Genomic DNA, 6,000 nt, shown 5'->3' with positions numbered 1-6,000 from the left:
CAAACTGAGTCAAAAATATGGGATGCAGCAGTGGGAAATACTTGTTAATACATTCCAGTTTTTGAAACTAACTTGAGCTTCCCATTTGTCTTTTCCCTTAGGACAAAATAAATTATTAACTTAAAATATCTCACCTTCTGAAAGTGTATTGGGCAACGAAGTGTGCATAGAAACAAGAAGTTGGCACAAATTTCCAGGATCAAAATTGTATTCAGTTCCTGCTCATTGCTTACTTACAAAACTGATTGAAAAAACCTATTTCTTTGGTATTTCAACTGTGCTGAAATTACTTATGTATCATTGTAATCTCTGTACAGTATTAGAAGTCGACGTTAACTGCTAACTATATCAATTCAGTGTGAATATATTACATTAAGAGATAAGCCAATTCATAATTATAATGGCATAATTGCCATTATGAAATGGCAACTTCATTGCCATTTCATAATCTTCCACAAAACAGTTGCAAAAAAGTGACTGCATTGTGAATATGGCCTTCAATATCAACATATTGCTGCTATATATAATAGGAACTTGATTCTCTAATATGAAGTTAGCAACTTTTTTTTAAAGAAAAGGCTCTTCCCTTGTTACAATCTCAAAACTTATATGCATTGCTGCTGCTTTCACATTTTGTACATTATAACCGAAATTACCAACAGCATCAAGAGTTACAGTATTGTACTGGACTCAAAGAGATCCAAGTTCAAATCTTCAGCCATGGAAGTTGAATGAGATGACTTTGAGCCAGTCATTCTCAAGTCCAAACTACTTTACAGGGAAATGTGTTAGGGGAGAGGAAGAGTTTAAAAACAACAGCAAGAAACCATTAAAGAAACCCCCCTTTTAAATTTAAAAACTGTGTTTCATTTTCTGAGATCATGCAATAAGACGAACCACAATTAAACAAATGATTTCAGTCTGATAACCTTGAAAGGAATAAAAAACAAGATCAAAATCAGGTATGTGCAAAATGAAGAATGCTCTATAGTATTTCTTTTCTGGACCATGTTGATCCAGCTATGCTGGCTGGTTTTGCAGCTTATTGGGTATTAATATTCACTTCAAACTTCGACAAAGAACAACCAACTCACCTGAAATATTAGGATTAATGTGGTCCAAATGAGAAACAGAAGGTCATAGAAGTTTCTGGAATTTTTACTTCCTGGAATGGTAGATTTTGTATATATTTAATCAAAACTTACCAAGTTTATGATGTTATATAAATGTGGCTACTAAGTTTGTAACTAGCATTTTAAATATAAACATAACCAAAAGCTCACTTTGCTATGACCAACCAAATGTATTTATTTACAGTACTTTGATTTTGCTGCCCATTTTCATAGAGTAGAATTTACTACAAAATACAACAACTTCAAATATAATAAAGATATATTCAAATTCAAAGAAAACAAGAAGTTGTATTCTGAATTAGAACACTGTTATTTCTATCCTAGGACTGTTATCATTGACTATGGCTTTCCAGGATTCTAGCTAGAGGATTTTCCCATTGTACCTGAAGGATGTGGGAATGGAATGGAAAAATGAATGAAGAAGCTGCCATATAGGTAGCCCTCAAATTGCAACTGTAAAATTGAGCCTAGAATTAAAGTCATAAGTTCTTATAGTTATTAAATCGGTCATCATATGACTAGATCTGACTTTATTATTTTTATTATCTTCTGGCAGTCATTAAACAAACACAGTAGTTGTTAAGTGAATCCATTTTACCTAATGAGTGGTGGTTTGTTTGTTTTTTGTCAGAAATCAGAAATAAATATCAGAAACAGGCAAAAAATGTTGAAAAATGCAGTAATGTGACTGCAGGATATTGCAAAATGGCTGTAAATGTTAGCCAGTTAGCAAGTGCCCCAAATGCAATCACATTACATTATTACATTATAACAGTGAATGGTCAGTAAGTGACCAGTCATGTTGAGATTATTTGTATTGTTAGCTGTGTTCCCTTAAACTTGTATCAAGAACCCTTCTTTCATAAACCAGTTGAAACAAGTAATGAGAAAAACATTATATGAAATGCCTCAGCAGGGCAAAAATGAAGATGACAGCAGCTTTTTACATTAGGATGATGTTCTATAATTGTAGGGCGATGGCACAGTTCAAAAAGATGGAAGCTTTATATAAATGAATCTTTCTTGCTCTTCAGAATCTTCCTTTCTTACCATTAGCTTGTCACTGAATATGATCTGAGTTTTTTGCATAGATTTTTTTTTTGCCTGTTTCTTCCTTATGTGTATATAAGGAGGAAAAGACTTTCAAAAAAATGCTGGATGAATGGTCTGACAGTACAGGTTAAATGTCTTGCAGAACTGGTTTTACACATGAGATTGATCAGAGGGTAGGGCTTTGCACATTTCTTCCAAATACCAATTTGTGTCTTCAATTTAAAAATTTAAAGAAGGTTTCTCCAAGCTCAGAAAAGTTTATCACGATCACAGGTTATTTTCTTTGCTAAGCAGAGAATCTACTGAATTGATTTCAGCATGTTACATTAAGGTCAGATTTAAGCTTAACCACAATACTCACTGATTGAGTATTGGGATTGAATAATGATTGAATCATTATTTTTAAAAATAATTTATCCCAACATTGCTGTTGTAGGCATATTTTAGGTAAAATTGAGGAGGATTCTCCAGTTCTGTCACTGGGGTCTGTATGACCCCTTTGGGGTTGTATCCTTGTAACACTTTACAGTAAAGGAAAGCTGAAATAAAATCACATGTAGTCACAGGAGTTTCATGTAGCAACTGCTTTGCTTAACAATTGCTAGTCCCAGGTATTATCTGTATTAAATATTTAATGCATGCCAATGGAAAGCTTGCACCTTGCATTTTCAATCCTTATGGTTGGAGAAAGGCTTAGGCAAATTTTCTTAGGTATCTGACTTCCAGCACCAGAACAAAGGCAAAAAGAGGCGGGAGGATAGAGACAATGCTCTATCTACTACTCCTAATATTAAACCTGTAGCTATGGTTTCAACATGTGTGAAAATAAAATGAATTAGGGGATGTTGCAAAAAAAAGTCCTTGCAGAAAAGATGAGATGCAAATAAAACAAACAACATCCATTTTTCTCTTTCTTCACAGCTACCAGATAGCCAAATACAGCCAAACACCTGAAGAATTAAAGTTTTCCATTCCTATCATAGAGTGAAATGTTTGCAGTTTAGATATATATATTCCTCTTGTCTGTCACCTCAGCCTGAAAACTATCAGCTTTAATTCAAAGTTTGGTTAGTCTACCTTTTAGCTCAATTCCAAGGGTATTTGTAAGATGCAATTATCCTCAGTTTATTACATATAAATTCCTTATTTCTTAAGAACCTTGCTAATGCCTTTATATTTTTATGCTTCGGTAGAGCACCCTATGAGATTACATATAGATACCGTACATATTATTTCCTCAGTGAGATATTCCTCTCCCTAGTAGAACAAGCAGCTTGGAGAGTTCCCACTTTTAAATTGGCTTTACATATGTGTATATCTTTTCTTTTCACTACAAAACAAAAAGACAAATATTGCTTAACAGGATAATAAAGAACAGCAGTAAAATGCAGACTTTTTTTAGTTAGCACCCTATGCAGCATATAAAAGTTTGCTAGAAAGGGATATGCAATTAAGAATAATATTCCGCTAAAATACATACCATTTTGAAACAATATGGAGATTAGCTATTGCATTTCAACTTAAGAAAAAGTACTATAGGGGTTGCCATGTGAGGAACAGTCCAAATACATTCAGGCAAGCTAGTTTCAATGAATATAAATAATGGATTAATATATCATGCTAAACCACAATATATTCGATGTATAGATATTTTGATTTGGTGATTTTCATAACTCAGCTAAATGGGTAATCATGACATGTGAACCTATAGTGATGAATGGAAATGGTCACTTTAGTAAGTGCTGTTACAACATTATGGCAATCATCCAGAAGATTATATTACTTGTTTTGGGGGAAATTGGTGTTTCTTGATAATTAATTATCCAGTCTATTTTTTTTAAATTGAGGACTGTTCATTGTGATGTACTAATGGGGAGTCGATAGGCCTAACATTTCTGCAGCAAAACATAATGACCCCAGAATAATGATGCCCATATTACGGTACCTGAAAGAAATCTAGATTTGTTTGATAACATGGTCATGATCAATATATCTTTTCCTTTCCCCTAATCATCATTGCTCCTATCTGCACTGCCAGATTTGCCTCACATTCAAGAATAATTCACAAAATGGTACTATCTTTGAAAATGCCCAGTACCTCAGCTATCAATATGTGTGGGCCTTTTTCTCTCTCTCTGACTATTATTCGCAGTAAAATTGTATATTACCCAGAGTAATATCCACAAGATTTAGAAATATCCCAACATTATTTCAATACAAATTAACTAAATAGTTGGAATTAAGCAAAACAGATTTTAATTGGGACCAGCTTTCAGGGTCTTTCTGTGAAAATTATCTACAAAATGCTATGCCCATTTTAAGAAGACAATATAACCCATTAATCTGATCCCTTAGTTAAGACACATCACCATTGGAATTTTCCTCTCACAGCCCTTTTATAGGCTTACGTAGAGTTATAACTCTTAGAACAATGAAGCATAAATCAAGAACACATTTATCCAATTTCATGTTCTTTCTGTGGCTTAACTGCTGAGGTGTTCTTAATTCTTTGTCTTTGTGGTATTTTTTTTTTCCCTTTTAGTTACAGCTCACAAAACAAATATTTGTTCAGTGGGAAATATTCAGCTCTACACATTTGTACGTTTGCCATCTGCTAAAGGAAGCCTCCACCCTCCTTGTTGAAGGCGGATATAGGCCAGAGACCAGTTCCGTCAGTTTCTGAAACTCAGATGCTTGAAGTTACATAGGTGAAGTCTGTTTGCTTCCTGTTCAGATTACTCTCTGATAATGCTCGAAGGATACAATGCGCACACATTTGTTTGGGAAAGGAGGAAGCAGGATCCCTCTAACCTGGCACCTTTCAAATGTGTTTTTTCCTGCAGTTAGGATGATAAGAACTGAAATCATGCATGGGGCGGGGGGATGGGGAGATGGAAACCTAAATTTATCCTTCCTCTTAATCCTTTTGAATAAGCTCTTTTCGGTATTTTAGACTAAGACCTCTTTCCATGAGAGAAATGTGGTCTTTTATGTATTTAAAATAAATATATGAGATTCTTGAAAACAATATACTCTAGTTCTAACATGAAAATCAACATACACTTAAAACATTTTTGTGGAGAAGTACATTTGTTTCTTTCTGGTTGATGAACAAGATTCAGAAAAAAATAGTAGAAAATATGAAGGCAGTCCCAGATATTCCCAAAGAAAGAGCTCTCTGGATATACTTCCTTAAATATACTGTGGATAAGAACAAAGGATACTGAAGCATAATTGGATATGAATTCTCTCTCTCTTGACCTTTCTTTCATTTATGGGCAGTACAAGAAAAATTAATGTGATAACTGGGCTGGAGAGCAATAAAAAAAAGCAAAGGCATATGAAGAATTATCAACATTAAATTCATGAGTTGAAAAAAATGAAGTGAGAAAACAATAAATTGATACCATTTTGAAACAATATCGAATTATCCTGATAACTTGTTATGGAAAATAAGTATAGATTTTGTGAATACTATGTTTATTACTATAGCGGCCTTCCTTCTTTTAAAGGAAAAACGAAGTAATATAAATCAACATTATATAAATACGAAGTTTATTTCTATTTTCAGTATGAACCTGAGGATAAGGTGTTTTCAAAGGATGGCATGATGAAGTAGGCTCCTCCCAAAACTAGTCATTTCCATTTCCATTTAGAAGAAATACATTTCTAAGATGGAGAAAGCTCACAAGCAAACAATGCTGAATTTCAATATGAAAATTTTGTGATTTGAGGTTTGGGACAAATAGGCTGAAAGAAAAATGATTTAACTCAAAAGTCCCCAACTCCTGGGCTGTGGCCCACTACCCGGCTG

The sequence above is a fragment of the Natrix helvetica genome (assembly GCF_964273705.1).
Source record: "Natrix helvetica genome assembly, chromosome: Z".
NCBI classification, from domain to species: domain Eukaryota; kingdom Metazoa; phylum Chordata; class Lepidosauria; order Squamata; family Natricidae; genus Natrix; species Natrix helvetica.
Note: the sequence above shows the minus strand (reverse complement) of the source record.